This window comes from Cryptomeria japonica, chromosome 5 (assembly GCF_030272615.1).
Source record: "Cryptomeria japonica chromosome 5, Sugi_1.0, whole genome shotgun sequence".
In the NCBI taxonomy this organism is placed as follows: Eukaryota; Viridiplantae; Streptophyta; class Pinopsida; order Cupressales; family Cupressaceae; genus Cryptomeria; species Cryptomeria japonica.
The window spans coordinates 819,463,451-819,480,339 of NC_081409.1; the positions used below are offsets into that span (position 1 = coordinate 819,463,451).

The following is a 16,889-nucleotide window of genomic DNA, read 5'->3' on the forward strand; positions in this document are numbered from 1 at the left end:
TGACTACCAGTGAGAGATACTAGATCTCACTCAATTAATATCCATGCCGAATAATCCTTTCCAATATCTTGAACATTTTCCAGAACCTCTTGTCAGGGCATATGCAGCATATTCATGAATTTTTCCTACCCTAAGGCGTCTACCTTAGATACCAGATCAGCTTCCTACTGGTGTAGGAGCAGCCTATTCTGCCAGATAAGTAACCGAGACATTCCCATTTGATGTTTGTTCTTCATTCTTCCTAACCCATCTTTGAGTATGATCTTGCCAAATTTCACTAACCTTCTCTTTTCCTTTCTCATTTGATCCTCCATTACTAACTGATGGATTTCTGCTTCTACAAAACTTAGCAATATGTCCAACCTCATTACATGCATAACATGTAACATTGTTCTTTTGAATTGCTTTGCTAAAACAAGTGAAATTGCTTGACCTGCACTCATTAGCCATATGTTCAAATTTTTGACATGCATAGCATTTTATATTCATTCTGCAATCTTTCATCTTATAACCAAACTTATTGCATTTAGAACATTTATTAGGAGCAGAATCAGGGTTCTGATTTTCTCTATTTCTACATTTCCTAGCCATGTGACCAAATCTATTGCAAACAAAATATCTACCATTTAATTTATAAGAATTAAATTGTCTTACCTATGCCTTATGGTTTTGATCTTCATTAGCTGTACCAGAACTCTTTCCTTGCTCAAATCCAAGTCCCCTAGAATCTCAAATCTACCTCTATCTCTTCAATAACTCATCAAGTTGTGTCGAGCTGATCTTGAAGTTTTCTTTGTACTCACTTGCAGTAGTTACATCTTCTCTTAGTATTATCATTTGTCTCTCAAGCTCTTTCTCATTATTCTGGGATTGTACCAAATTAGTTCTCAACATATCATTTTTATGAACCAACCTACCACATTCTTCAAATTTGTTCTTCAAGGATACAACAAGATTTTCTTCCTTTTTTTTTTTCTGTCCTCAATCTCCTTGGACATCCTCATAGTTATAACTTGCATTTCATTCTTCATAACCATGTACTCCTGACTCAATTTCTTACATTGTTCCTTAAGTGAATTCTTCTCTTCATCATCTTGGTTTTGCAAAAGTTCCTTCCTCTTAGCTTGAAAAGATGATAGCCTCTCTTGTAAAATAAGAATGAATTCCTTAGGAGAATTCAATACATCTTGTAGCTTTAAGTTCTTCAACCTTTCAACATCATAATCTTCAAGTGCCATCTCAAGTTGCTTCTCGAAAGCCATATTCATTGATTCCGGTTTCAGGATCTTCCTCAAGCTATTAAACTTCCTCCAAGGAACAAGGCTCTATTACCAGCTGTTGCAAACTAATAACACTGAGAGGAGGGGTGAATCAGTGTTATACCAGAATAGTAAACTTTAGCTCAATAAAGCATGCATACACCAACCGGTATACCGATACATACAAAATTGATAAAGCAACTAATAAGCCAATCACATAAATGAGACTCATAACACACAGATTTATACATTGAAAACCTCAAAGAGGAGAAACCACAGTGGGATTTGTGACACACAATATCAATCCACTGGCCATATGAACAGATATTAGAAAATATGAGGGATCTGTACTTGCAAAAAGGCTTACAGCCTAGAGCACACTGCTCAATCACAATAGGATCCTCACTAACTACATAAAATTCTAGACTACAATCCGAAGAAGTGAGAATTGCTAAGATAGCATCTTTTATGCTAGAATGTAGTTTTGGTTTAAGCTTCGTCTATTCTGGTTTGAATCCCTAAACCCTTTATCAGAATAACCATTACAATAATTTACTCACATACATGATCTCTCTGACATATTTTGCATTATATTACATTCACATATCCATGATCACCTATTTGTTAGATCTTGGAGATAACTGAGAGGGGGGGGGGACGGGGTGAATTAGTTGTCAAATAAATTCAAACCAAAAATAACTTAACCAACCTTAATGCTTAATACCGATAAACCAAACTTTATGCTGATAGATAGTTTATTAGTTAATTGTTGTACTGGTAAAGATTAATGCATGAAAAAGAAAGACAATAACATCCACAACACATAACACCAATATTTGTACCTGGAAACCTTGTAAGGGGAAAAACCATGGTGGGAAACCTTACCCACAATCAACTGATACTATTGCGGATAGTGTGTGTGTACAATAGGGGGTCTACACATGCAGAAAGGCCAAGTGCCTAGAGCTCACTGCTCAAACACAAATAGGAGTCACGTTGACTACAATTGGATGGTTAAATCCAATAATGATGTACTGCTCAAAATAGCATCTTCATATGCTGGATTCAGTACTGGTGTAGTTCTGATATGCCTTCACAAAAACCTTCCTTGAACCTTCAAATGATGTCTATGTGTATAGCTTTTCTTATTCTCTCATATACTGAATTACAATCCTTTCCACATTTGCATATCTATCTTACAAATAAGATCTTACATTTATACCAAAGCCTAGGTCCAATATGTATAGGTCGGCTTTACAAAGATATTACAATAAAAAAAATTTACAAGTAAAATAATAACTAATGCAATATCCAATTCAACATGTCGGATTAATGCATTTTCAACATAAATAAATCATATCCATAGCATGTTGTGTTGATCTGGAATAGATAAGCCTGTCGGTGCTTAACCTGGACCTATTTGCCGATAACAACAAATATGCAAACATGAATATACCAATGAACAAATCTTCAAGATTAAGTGTCCAAACGATGTCTTCGACATAACCAAGTATTTTCCATGTCATTCCAAGTGTCAGTGAACAATATATCCTACCGGTGTACTAGATACCAGTGACTATGCATAAAGTCACTTGCTTGCCGATGAACATTGCCAATTCTCCAAGTGTTAACCAGAGTTGATAAGTGTTGACATCAATGACAAAACCATATCAACATATTGAAAATACTAACAATCTCCCCCTTTGGCATTGATGGCAACACAAGATGGAAAAACCATCAAAGTGCCAAAATAGAAATGTCAAATACCAAAAACCAACAATCTCCCGAAAGAGATCATAACCAGAAATCAAAATTCAGATAAAGAGAGTAATCAATCTCTCCCCAAATAATAATTTCTCCTCCTAGGAGTAACATGTTATTTCCTTGTGTTTTTCCATATCAATCTCTCCCCCTTTGACATCAAATGCCAAAGCAATACAAAAACCAGATTCAAATACAAAATACCAACTTATTTAGTATACCAACTGCTCCCCCAGAGAAGTAGCTCTCCTCATCAAAGCCAGAATAAGAGATTTCTTTGTTAATTCTCCCAATTGATGAAAAACATCAACTGTCTAAGTCTCTACCAGTGGGGGTATAACCCTAAGTTGATCTCTGAGATATTCAAAAGTCTCCTTAGGCAAAGGTTTAGTGAAAATATCTGCACTCTGCTCTTTAGTATTCACATAAACTAGTTTCACTTCTTTTGCTTAAACATTTTCTTTCAGGAAATTCAATTTGATAGAAACATGTTTAGTTTTTGAATGTAATAATGGATTCTTAGATATATCAACCATTGCAATGTTATCACAATAGATAGTTATAGGTTCCTTGCATTTTATCTTTATGTCCTTCAACATTTTCTTAAGCCATAATACCTGTGTATAGTTAGTTGTTGCTGCAACATATTCTGATTCAGCTGTTGATAAAGATGTACAACTTTGTTTCTTACTCAACCAAGAAATTAATCTGCTTCCAAGAAAAAATGCTCCGTCGGTGGTGCTTTTTCTGTCATCCACATCTCTTGCCCAATTTGCATCTATGTATGCACATAATTCAATGTTTTAATCTCTAGGATACCATAAGCCAAGATTTGTAGTGCCTTGTAAGTACCGAAAAATCCTTTTTACTGCTTATTCATGATTTTCTTTAGGATTACTTTGAAATCTTGAAACAGTACATACTGCATTCATGATATGAGGTCCTGTTTATGTCAAATACAGTAAACCTCCTATCATAGATTTGTACCTAGTTGGATTAACAGGTGTAGATTCATCCCTTATTGATAATTTGTCATTTGTAGTCATAGGTGTGCTTACTGGTTTAGAGTTCTCCATCCCAAATTTCTTTAGTAACTCCTTCAAGTACTTAGATTGACTCAAGAATATACCTTTATTAGTTTGTGAAATCTGCAATCCTAAAAATAATTTTATCTCTTTAATCATAGACATTTCAAATTCTTGTTACATTTCAATAGAAAAGTCGTTACATAATCCATCTTCTCCTCCAAAGATTATATCATCAACAAAAAATTCTATAGCCAAGATGTCATCATTAGTCACTTTATAGTATAAGTTGTTGTCAGCATTACCTTTAGAAAAACCAATCTTCAAAAGATATTTATCCAATCTTGCATACCAAGCTCTTGGAGCTTGCTTCAATGCATACAAAGCTTTCCTTAATCTGCAAACCATATCTTTGCTATCTATCAAAGAAAATCCATCAGGTTGTTCAATGTAAATTTCTTCTTCAAGATCTCCATCTAGAAATTCACATTTAATATCTATTTGATATACTTTGTAGTTCTTGTGTGTTGCAAAAGCCAAGAATAATTTGACTGCCTCAATTCTAGCTACCAGTGCAAAGGTTTCATTGTAATCAATTCTTTTTTTTTGTGAATATCCCTTGCACGCTAGTCTTTCTTTATTCCTGATTACCTTACCATCTTCATTAAGTTTATTTCTGAATACCCATTTTGTTCCAATTACATTTTTGTCTTTAGGCCAAGGAACTAATGTCCATGTGTTATTCTTTTCAATTTGTTCTAGTTCTTCTTCCATAGCTTTAATCCAATTTTTATCTTCACATGCCTCATTAATTGATGATGGTTCAATTTGAGAAATAAGACATACCTCTTCATTTTCCAGTCTTCCTCTTGTCATAACTCCTTGAAACTTGTTCCCAATTATCTGATCTTTAGAGTGATTCAATCTTACATACCAGGGTGTCTTCATTTGTTGTTGTTCCTCAGTTACAGTGGAATTTTTAGATGATACTGGTGTAACTAGATCTTCATTCTATACCAGTGTGGGTTCATTTGTCAGTATTTTTGTTGCTAGTTCAGAGTCTATAAACCTTGAAGTTCCTCTAAACTGTTCATCAATCTTCACATTTGTACTCTCAATAATTTTTTGCAATCTCTTGTTAAAACATCTATATGCCTCGCTCTTAGATGAATAACCAAGAAATATTCCTTCATCACTTCTAGGATCAAATTTACCAATATAATCATCTCTTCTAATATAGCATTTACTTCCAAATATTCTGAAATATTTAAGAGTAGGAGTATTGCCAAACCATAGTTCATGAGGGGTCTTACCAGTTTCACCTTTGATGTGAACTTTGTTGTGTGTAGACCCTTGTGCTTACTGCCTCTCTCCAATATACATGTGGTAGATTTTCTTCTGATAACATACTTCTAGCTGCATCCAAGATAGTTTTATTTTTCCTTTCTACAACTCCATTTTGTTGTGGTGTCTAGGGTGTTGATAACTGTCATCTGATTCCATTCACTTAACATAATGTATTAAATTCCTTAGATGTAAATTCACCTCCTTTATCTGATCTCGGACATTTAATTTTCTTACCGGTTTCATTTTCTACCATTTCCTTCAATAGTTTGAATTTCCCAAGTGCTTCTGATTTTTCTCTGAGAAAGGTAACCCAACACATTCTAGAATAGTCATCAATGATTAGCATGAAATATCTATCACCTTGTAAGCTTTTAGTTCTATCTGGACCACATAAATCAGTATGAATTAAGTCAAGAGCATTATTGGATTTTTCTGGAATACTTTTAAAATATGCTCTAACTTGTTTTTTGAATTGACAATCCTTACATACCAGATTGTGAGGTTTAACAATCTTAGGTAAATCTCTAACTTCCTTAGTAGTACTGATTTTCACAATGCAATCAAAATTTACATGACAGAGTCTCTTATGCCATAGCCAACTTTCATCAATATGTGCAATGAAGCATGTCTTTTAATTGTTATTCAAATGATAGATGTTTCCTCTAGTTTGATTACCGATTGCAATTTCCAAACCAATTTTGTTCATACTTTTGCATTTCCCATTCTTGAATTGTAACTGAAATCCTTTTTCAAATAATTGACCAACACTCAAAAGATTGTGCTTTAAACCTTAAGCATACTAAACATTGTCAGTACTATGCTTTCCATCAAGAGATATAGTACCTTTTCCTTTGATCAAACAAGATTTATCATTTCCAAATCTTACTAGACCTCCATTATATTCTTGAAAAGTCAAGAATTTACTTTCATCACTAGTCATATGATGTGAACATCTCGAATCAATGATCCATTCATCCTTAACTTCAATTTTAGCTACCAGGGTCTGCTCTACTGATTGAACAGTAGGTGTTGGTTGAAATTTTGTTATAGCAACAAAGACCCATCCATTATCTATCGGATCCTCATCAGAATCATCAGTGACTCCTTCATCAGCAAGATAACAAGACTTGTCTTTATTCTTCTTAAATTTGTATCTCTGATATTTAGGGTTAGGCTTGTATGTTCTTCTAGCTTTTTCTCTCAATCTTGCATGTCTATTAGGGTATCTTGAAGCCATATGACTAATCTTATTACAGTTAAAACATTTAAAGGGTGCTTTACCTTTATACTTACTTCCAACTGGATCTTTAGGCATTTTCCTTGCAAATAGTGCTTTAAGTTCTTCAAGTTCTTCATTTTCTCTCCTGCTTTCTTCAAGTTCTCTTCCATAAAAGGCTTTCCAATTATACTTATCAAATGATGGTGTAGACGATTTTGATGCCTTAAAAGATAAATCTATCTTTATAGTAGCAACAGGACGAAATTTCTCAATTTCAAAAGTTGAAAGTTTTCCAATCTATGTATCCCTAGTTACTAATGTATTAGGCATTGTTCTTAACTCATTTATACCAGTAACTTTCATTTTGTACAGTGGTGGCAATCCTGTTAAAACTTTTGAAACAATTTCATCTTCACTTAAGGTTCCTCCACAACATTTAATACCCAAAACAATTTCATTTACTCTTTCCATGAAAGAAGAAATCCTTTCATCTTCTTCCATTTTCAGATTTTCATACCTGACTTGGAAGCTTTCAAGTTTTGCAATTTTGACAATGAAATCTCCTTCATTCAATGTTTCCAAATGGTCCCAAATAGCTTTAGCCGTAGATCTATCTGATAATCCCATGATTTGCTGATCTGATAATGTGCTCAAAAGTGCTTCTCTTGCTTTACAATCATTTTTTTCATCTTTAGCTAAGGTAGGTGGATTAGGTTGATTATGAGTAGGAGCAGTATAGCCATTCTTTGTAACTTCCTAGATGTCCTTTCTAATGCAATTCAGATGTGTCTCCATCCTGATCTTCCATATACCATAGTTGGTTCCATCAAGTTTAGGACTATCCTTCCTGAAATAGTTAGAAGGCATTGGATCTCCTCAAGTTGTTGAACTTGTGCAAAAAGAGGACTAAGATTTGATACCAATTGTTAGGTCCTAGAGACAACTGAGAGAGGGGGGGGTAAAATCAGTTGTCAAATAAATTCAAACCAAAAACAACTTAACCAAACTTTATGATGGTAGATAGTTTATCAATTAATTGTTGTACCGGTAAAGATTAATGTATGAAACAGAAAGACAATAACATCCACAACACATAACACCAATATTTGTGCGTGGAAGCCCTCTAAGGGGAAAAACTACAGTGGAAAACCTTACCCACAGTCAGATGATACTACTATAGATAGTATGTGTGTACAATGCGGGGTCTATACATGCAAAAAGACCAAGTGCCTAGAGCTCACTACTCAAACACAAATAGGAGTCACACTGACTACAACTGGATGGTTAAATGCAATAATGATGTACTGCTCAAAATAGCATCTTCATATGCTGGATTCAGTACCGGTGTAGTTCTAATATGACTTCACAAAAACCTTCCTTCAACCTTCAAATTATGTCTGTGTGTATAGCTCTACTTATTCTTGCATATACCAAATTACAATCCTTTGCACATTCGCATATCAATCTTACAAATAAGATCTTACATTTATACCGAATCCTAGGACCAAAATGTATAGGTCGGCTTTATAAAGATATTACAATAAAAACAATTTATTAGTAAAACAATAACCTATGCAATATCCGATTCAACATGTCAGCTTAATGCATTTTAAACATAAATAAATCATCTCCATAGAATGTCATGCTGATCTAGAACAGATAAGTCTGTCAGTGCTTAACCTGGACCTATTTTTCTATAACAGCAAATATGCAAACACAAATATACCAATGAATAAATCTTCAAGAAAAAGTGTCCAAATGATGTCTTCGACAAAACCAAGTATTTTCCATGTCATTCCAAGTGCTGATGAACAATATATCCTAACGGTGTACCAGATACCGGTGACTGTGCATAAAGTCACTTGCTTGCCAGTGATCATTGCCAATTCTCCAAGTGTTAACCAAAGTTGATAAGTGTTGACATTAATGACAAAACCATATCAACATATCCAAAATACCAACACTATCATATGTCTCTTTTTTATCTCTATCAAAATGAACTATAAAAATTTCCTATATACTCTATACAAGTTTTACATACCTTATGTCGGATTACAAAGATATATACAATATCAAGTTACATGTCAGTCAGATAACATAAATGTATAAACATTAAAACAAATTTGTGATATCGGATGCAAGATATGTTGGCCTCCAATACCGATAACCTTTAATAAACCATTAGGCCTGCGTTGCCGGTGATGAAAGAAATCCTTATGTCCTGTTAGTGCTAGTGTAGAATCTTTGAAGTACCTGTCGATACACCATAGAACCAAAACATGAAGCCAGAACACAATGCCATTTTGCCATCAGTGACAACATAGTGAAACCAACCAATTGAGTGTTAATTGCCAGCAATTAGTTGATAAAGGATTTCAATTACAGTTCAATGACGCAAAATGTAAAATCATTAACATATCTGGTTTGGAGATTGCAACCGGTACATAGACAAAAGGGAATATATTTCATTTGAACTCTGGTGAGAAGACTTGTTTGATTAGACAAATTGATGAGAGTTGGCTATGGCATAAAAGGCCATGTCATGTGAATTTTCATTGCATTGTGAAGATCAGTTTAGCGAAGGCAGTTAGAAATATACCTAAGATTATGAAGCCCTATAATCTGGTATGTAAAGAATGTCAAATGGGGAAACAACTCAGAACCTACTTTAGGAGTATACAAGATAAATCTAATGATGTTCTTGATCTTATTCATTCCGATTTGTGTGGCCTTGCTAGAGTTAAAAGTTTTGAAGGTGATATATATTTCATGCTAATCATTGAGGATTATTCTAGAATGATGTGGGTTACTTTTCTAAAATAAAAATATAAGGAATTTGAAAAGTTTAAAATCTTTAAGGCTAAAGTGGAAACTAAGAAAAAATTGAAGATTAAATGTTTGAAAGTGGATGATGGTGAAGAATTCACATCCAATAATTTTAATAGCTTTTGTGAGAAGCATGGTATAAGAAGACAATTTTCTGCTCCCCGATCACCTCAACAGAATGGAGTTGTGGAAAGGAAGAACAAAAATATCTTGGATGCTACTAGAATAATGATGATGTAAGGTACTCTACCTCATATCTACTAGAGAGAAGCAGTGAGCACAACGGTTTACACATTCAACAAAATACATATCAAAGGACAAACCAATAAGACACCTTATCAATTATTGTTTGGCAATACACCTACAGTTAAGTATTTCAGAATCTTTGGTAGTAAATGCTATATTAGGAGAGATGATACCATTGGAAAACTTGATCCTAGATGTGATGAGGCATATTTATTGGGTATTCTATTGAAAGAATATCATATAGATGTTATAATAGGAGATTGCACAAATTGTGGAGAGTGCTAATGTCAAAGTAGATGAGCTAAATAGAAGTCAAATCAGAGTCTATGAAAAGGAACCGGTGGTGGAAATGATCATATTTGAACTGGTAGCACCTTTACCGGAACAAAAAGCTAAACCCGTTACTTCGGTAGTATTAGAAAATTCAACAACAACTGAAGAACTGGGAAGAGGAACGGAGAGTCAGAGGACTCCTAGGTAAATCAAGATTGAATCATTTAGAAGATCAGATCATTGTGGATAAGAACAATATATTAATGACAAGAAGAAGATAGGAAACTAATAAGGTATGTTTAATTTCACAAGTTGAACCGGTGTGAGTAATTGAGGCATGTAAAGATGAATATTGGTTGAAAGCTATGGAAGAAGAATTGGATCAGATTGAGAAAAATAGCACATGGACTTTGGTTCCCCGGTCTAAAAATGAGAATGTTATTGGAACTAAATGGGTTTTTAGGAATAAATTGAATGGGGATGGTCAAGTTATACAAAATAAAGCTAGATTGGTTTGTAAAGGATATTCTTAAAAGGAAGGAATTGTTTATGAAGAGAATTTTGCACCTATAGCTAGGATTGAAGCTGTAAGATTATTTCTTGCCTATGCTACTTATAAGAACTACAAGGTTTATCAGATGGATGTTAAGTGTGCAATTTTAAATGGGGAGGTTGATGAGGAAGTTTATATTGAGCAACCTAATGGTTTTTCACTATCAGATGATACAAACATGGTTTGTAGGTTAAGGAAAGCTTTATATGGATTAAAGCAGACACCTAGACCTTGGTATGCAAGGTTGGATAAATATCTTTTGAAGCTTTGTTTTACTAAGGGTAATGCTGACAACAATTTATAATATTAGATCACTGATGATGATTTATTGAAAGTATTTGTTGATGACATTATTTTTGGAGGCAAAGACAAGCTATGCATACAATTTTCTAAGAATATGGAGAAAGAATATGAAATGTCTATGATTGGTGAAATGAAATTTTTCTTAGGTTTGCAGATTACTCACACTGAAAAAGGTATTTTTATCTGTCAAACTAAGTATGCTAAGCAATTGTTGAAGAAATTTGGTATGGGAGATTTTAAACTAGTAAGTACTCCTATGGTTACAAGTGAGAAATTGACAAGAAAATATGTTTATGCACTAGTAAATCCTACAAGATACACATCTATGATTGGAGGTCTACTTTATTTGACTCAGACTAGGCTTGGCATAATGAATGTTGTTTGTATTGTTTCAAGATTTCAGAGTGATCCTAGAGAAAATAATGAGAGTGCGGTGAAAAGGATTTTTAGATGCTTGCAAGGTACATTAGAATATCGTTTGTGGTACCCTAAGGATGATGACTTTACATTATGTGCATATACAAATGCTGACTAGGCTGGAGATGTTGATGACTGGAAAAGTACAAAAAAATACTTATGGTGGAGCTTTCTTTCTTGGAAAGAAATTGCTTTCATGAATCAACAAGAAACAATCATGTACTTCTTTATCTACTACTGAAGCTGTGTATGTTGTTGCTGCTACTAACTGTACACAAGTATTATGGATGAGGCAAATGCTGAAGGATATAAAGGTGGATTGTTTTGAACTGGTAGTTATTGACTATGATAACTCTACTGATATATCAAATAATCTAGTATTTCATTCTAAGATAAAGAACATATTTATCAAGTACAACTTTTTGAAGGAAAAAGTGGAAGCAAATGAAGTTAAATTGGTTTATGTGAACACTAAAGAGAAGATGGTATATATTTTTACTAAATCTTTGTCCAAGGAATCATTTGAGTACCAAAGAGACAGATTGGGAATTTATGCACCTCCGGTAGAGACTTGAATGATGTGATTTGGCATCAATCCGGTATGCATTATCATAGATACTATTCATTTTGGTACTGAGGTGGGGATGCTACTCATTAGGGGGAGTAGTCAGCTTTGTGATTCAGTGGTTTATGTTTTTTCTTTGACATTTTTTTATTAGATTTCTAGCATTGATTTCAAAGGGACAGAGATATTGATATGAAAAAGAAAAAGGGGAAGAGATACTAAAAAAAAAAATTAAAAGGGGGAAAGATACTAAAAAGAAAAAATAAAGGGGAGTGATATTGATAAGAAGAAAGATATTTCAGAGTTTTACAGAGATATTATTCATAGAGGGAGTTTGGTCTTTTCATTTCTATATCTTTGAGTAGGATATTATTGGTTGTCTTCCATTAGGGGAGATGTGTTTAGCATTTCTTTGTACTTAGATGTTTTTCACATCTAGTGTTGCTAACAATGCCAAAGGGGGAGATTGTTGGCCCTCTAGAGAAACTGATTATGTGTTGCATTGATGTTTTATCATTGATGCCAACACTAGTTGTTTGGATGATTTACCAGCACCCTTCTGGTCCCGGTAAGTTCAGTGGTTTCTAGTTGATTTGGATCTGACATGATCTGGTAGGCTCCGATATAGTTTGGTTATGGAACTATCTTGTTCATGATACTTATATTGATATCCACTTCTAGTGGAGTTTTTGGATGTTGTTGGTGTTAATGTTTGAGGCTTGGTGGATGGAGATCATTGTTGTAGTGTACGGACCTATACTGGGTCTCGGTAGGTCTAGGTTATGGATCGTTTTGATGTAAAGTGTGGATCAAACCTCTTGATGTAGTTCCAAGATGTCTTATGTGTTGGATATTATTTGTTTGATCTTATGCCAACATGTTTTGTAATTATTTAATTGGTTTATTGTCTCGTAGCCAACCTATTTTTTATGGTCGAGGGTTTGTATATATATGTTGTAAGATCTCATTGTAGATCACCATCAAATAAGATTATGGTAATAGAAAGGGATGTAATGTGCAAATAATTTAATATCATTTAGGAAGAGGATTTGGTTGATCATTGGAGATCGAATTGAGTTTATTTAGGAGGATTTAGTCCTTCGATATTGGGCTTAACTGGAACTATACTCAAGCATAGGAGATGCTATCTCTTGTAGTTCAATACTTATCTAGATTGGAGTCTATATTTCTATGTAGTCGGTGAGACTCCTTTTGTGATGAGTAGTGCGCTCTAGGCTATTGGCCTTCCTGCAAGTGCAGGGCCTTCAATTGTAATTCACATACTTACTGCAAAAGTATTATCTGACTGTAGGTAGACTTCTCACCGTGATTTTTCTCTTTACTGGGTTTTCCATGTACAAATATTGGTGTCATGTGGATAATATTTATTCTTTGATTATTGTTTATGCTTAATTGGTTTAACAACTAAATTCTGGTTTTTGGTTAAAGCATTCTGGCATTAATGTTTTGGGTTCTGGTATTAAAGTTTTAATTGCTAATGGTTCTGGTAATCTGTGACAATGGATTCACCTCCCCCCCCTCTCAGTTGTCTTCAGGTTATTTCACCGTCTAACATTTTATTAGTAATATTTTTTTTATTGAATGGTTCTAACCCTAATTTTTAGCCAAATCCTAGTTCTAATCATAATTATATTATTTATAGTTATAAAAATTTATAATAGCTACAGGTAGAATTATATTTTACTTAATAATTATAAAGTTAATGTTATGATTAGTTATTTTAAAAATAAAAACATTACTTAATAATTTAATTTAAAAAACTAAAATAATTATAAATTTAAAAAGAATTATTAATCTAAACAAGGTTATAATAAAATTGATTAAAATATCTATTAAATTGATGAAAAAATTAGTTTTGAATAAATTTGGTGTGTAGATGATAGGTAAATGTATGCATGTTTCAATTTCTTATAAGTTTTATTTTATTACGCTAAATAAAATAGAATCATTGTCACTTGTCTCTAAGTATATGAAACTGTTGCATGTTTAATAAGAGTGAAAGAGTGCAACATTTTTCAGCTCCATTTTGGGCATCTATAATGACATACAAATATCTCTAAACAAAAAATTGGTTTTGAATAAATTTGACGTGTCATCTCACTCTTATAAGTATTTTTTAATTACTCTGAATAAAATAAAATCGTTGTCACTTGTCTCTAAGAATATGAAACTGTTATATCTTTAATGAGAGTGTAGAGCCAGCGCAACATTATTGAGCTCTATTTCCTTCATGACAACTAATAAACATGCAAGACAATTATGTGATATCTCTAGAATTATTTTACATTTTTTATACTAGTTATTTTGAACTATAAAATAATTATTAGTAAGTTACAATTATCCTTAATATATCTTAAATCTTAAAAATGAAGCATTATATAAGCAAAATAATGAATATAAAATTTATTATAATTCTAATTAGAATCAGCTGATTAAATATATTTTAATAAATTATAACTATAATCATAATTTAATTAAAAATCTATGTAATCCTAATAATAACTCAATCTTTCGGATCATATAATCATAATTATAACTCTTAAAAAAAATTTAGGATGATGTATACGAATGCAATAGAATTACAACTACTTTAGGCAGATTTTACAAGTTTGAAACAAACCAGAGAAAATCACTCGCAATCATTACCTAGGGAGGGTCATGAAGATCATTTGAGAGATTAAAATATACCTAATGTCAATTATAAACATTTCTAACAAGTTTAAAAAGAAAACAAATTTTAATTTAAGCTGAGTTGACACGATCCTTGTTGCACAAATATCAAATGGTATTCAATCATCTCACAGATCCTACTGCATAACTTTTGTTTTGTTTCTTTTTGATAGATATTACTTGTTTAGATTAGGCGTCCAATGCTATACCATTGTTAAAGAAATTTAAAAAAATCAATTATACTATAGATGTATTGGGCATACTTACGCATGCATTGACTAAATAAAATCAAATTTATTAGTGTTTATACATTCAACTCATAAACATTGAGACAACATCGATACTGTATATGTGGACAAATCCAATCCTTCTAAAAGAAGTAGGAGATGACTGAAAATGCTTCTCAACTAGTCTTCTCCAATTTGTTACTGGGAGGGCCAAACAAATGGTGATGTCCTCTTCTTTTCTGATTCGTAAATAAGAAATTATTAGTATACAACGAATTATAACACTGCTTGCACAAATAATCACCAATCAGTTTTAAAACCAACAGTATCCAGTTGCAGAGCTTGACAATTGGTGCTATCTCATTATTTATACCCAGGGAAGCGTAGTTGAATCCAAAATGGATGGACAAACCTGAGTGTGTCGGCCTTGAATGTAAGGTGTGTAGCATTTTCTTCTATGTTTGTGATGTCTTCCCACATGCTCCTCATTACACATATGCTTTTCTCTCTTAAGCTTCATTGCTTGCCTCCACATTTGTTCAACTTGAAATGCTATATTTTTAGAGCCATGGTATCCATTATGCTCCTCGTTACCAATATGCGTTGCTCTGTTAGGATTTCGCGAGCACAATTTGTTGCATCATGCTCTTTTTGTTGGACCACTTAAACTTTTGCTTCCCGCTTCAACTGATTTCTCAACATAACTGTATTAAATTAAATGAAGCAAATTTTAGTTTACATTCCTCTTCGAACATTCTCGCTCACTTATTTTTCCTTTGCGCTGCAGTACGCTCTTTCATATGTAACATGCGCTTCCCTTCTTTTTAACTCTTTCCTACCCATCCTTTCATTTTAATTATGCTATTTAGAATCTCTTAGGAAAACATGTGGAAAATGAGAAAAGAATAAAAATTATTCTTACGATCTGCATGCTTTGCTCATGCTTTTAAATTAGTGTGTACAACAAGTTTGCACGAATATTGTGTTCTGCGGGACCATTAATCTGGGTTATTTGACATGTTCCATTATAGATGGCTAATTGCAGTTGCCTCACCAAACTTTTTACAATCAACATAGTGTGCGTGATGTACTCTTACGAATCTGCAGGTACAGATACAATGAATAAATGTGAGTTCTTATTGCCAGACTGGGGTGTGGAGACTCTTCTACCATACCACTGTTCTATGTTGTATATCTTTTTATTTTAATTAATATATGCATCCTTTCAATAAAAAGAAAAAATGTGAATTCTTGACACCAGTAGTACGTGTTTAAGATATGGACATGAGTTGCGTCTGTCAGATTGCCTTGAATAAACAATTTACCATAACTTTCGAAAAGGATAGCAAGGTTTAAATTTTTAATTTAAGTTTGAAAAGTTTAAGGTTTAGATATATGTTTCCACTCAGCTAATGGATCAATTACACACCAAAGGATTTGAATCAAGATGTCAGGTGTTAGATCTAGGTATTATAATGGGTTCCTTAATAGGATTCCTAATGCAGAAATTAAGATCTGTGATAAATCAGACTCGACACACAATTAAATAAAAGGGAGTATAAATTGATCCACGTCAAAGTAAATTAGTCTAAATGGAAATTAATATTTCAAACATTCAATAAACACAATTGTGAATGAAATTGTTAAATTTTTTTTACATTAAGTTCTTCATTAGATGCTACATTTCTCAAATTTATTTCAAGTGTTAATATGTCACACATATATAGATAGGATCTAAAAATAATTGTCTGACCTAATAAGTGAAAAGATATTAATGATTGCAATTAGCTAGAAAACTTCGTACCCAAATGCTTAATAATACATAAATAGTTTAACATGTGTTTCAATAAGACACTATGTGTGTGAAGGGAAGTTTAAGTTTAAACATGAAGGACAAGAGCTCTTAACAAACACATAGGGGATATAATTAGATATTTGAATAGGGGATATAATTAGATATTTGATGTTTTGATAATCAAAAACCATTTTTTTTCGTAATGTTAACATAATTAGGTTGAGTTAGCTATCTTACTAGCTAGAGGGCATCAAGTTCAGGAGGGTAGTAACAATGTGTTTCTTTGGATCTTCAACTAAATATTTGTACTCCCATCTCATGCAATTTCTTTAAAGATTGGAGGCCATTTTTAGGTTATAGTATAGAAAATTTCCCTCTGATA

General features: G+C 33.0%; 1 long non-coding RNA gene across 1 annotated transcript; it reads right to left on the reverse strand.

Annotated features, from left to right (window-relative positions):
• Positions 1-14,759: 14,759 nt before the first annotated feature.
• On the reverse strand, positions 14,760-15,618 carry LOC131075154 (uncharacterized). Its single transcript, XR_009113169.2, has 2 exons — positions 15,125-15,618; positions 14,760-14,951 (listed from the first exon to the last, which is right to left on the reverse strand). It is a non-coding gene; the product is annotated as an uncharacterized LOC131075154 (long non-coding RNA).
• Between the last annotated feature and the right edge of the window lie 1,271 nt (positions 15,619-16,889).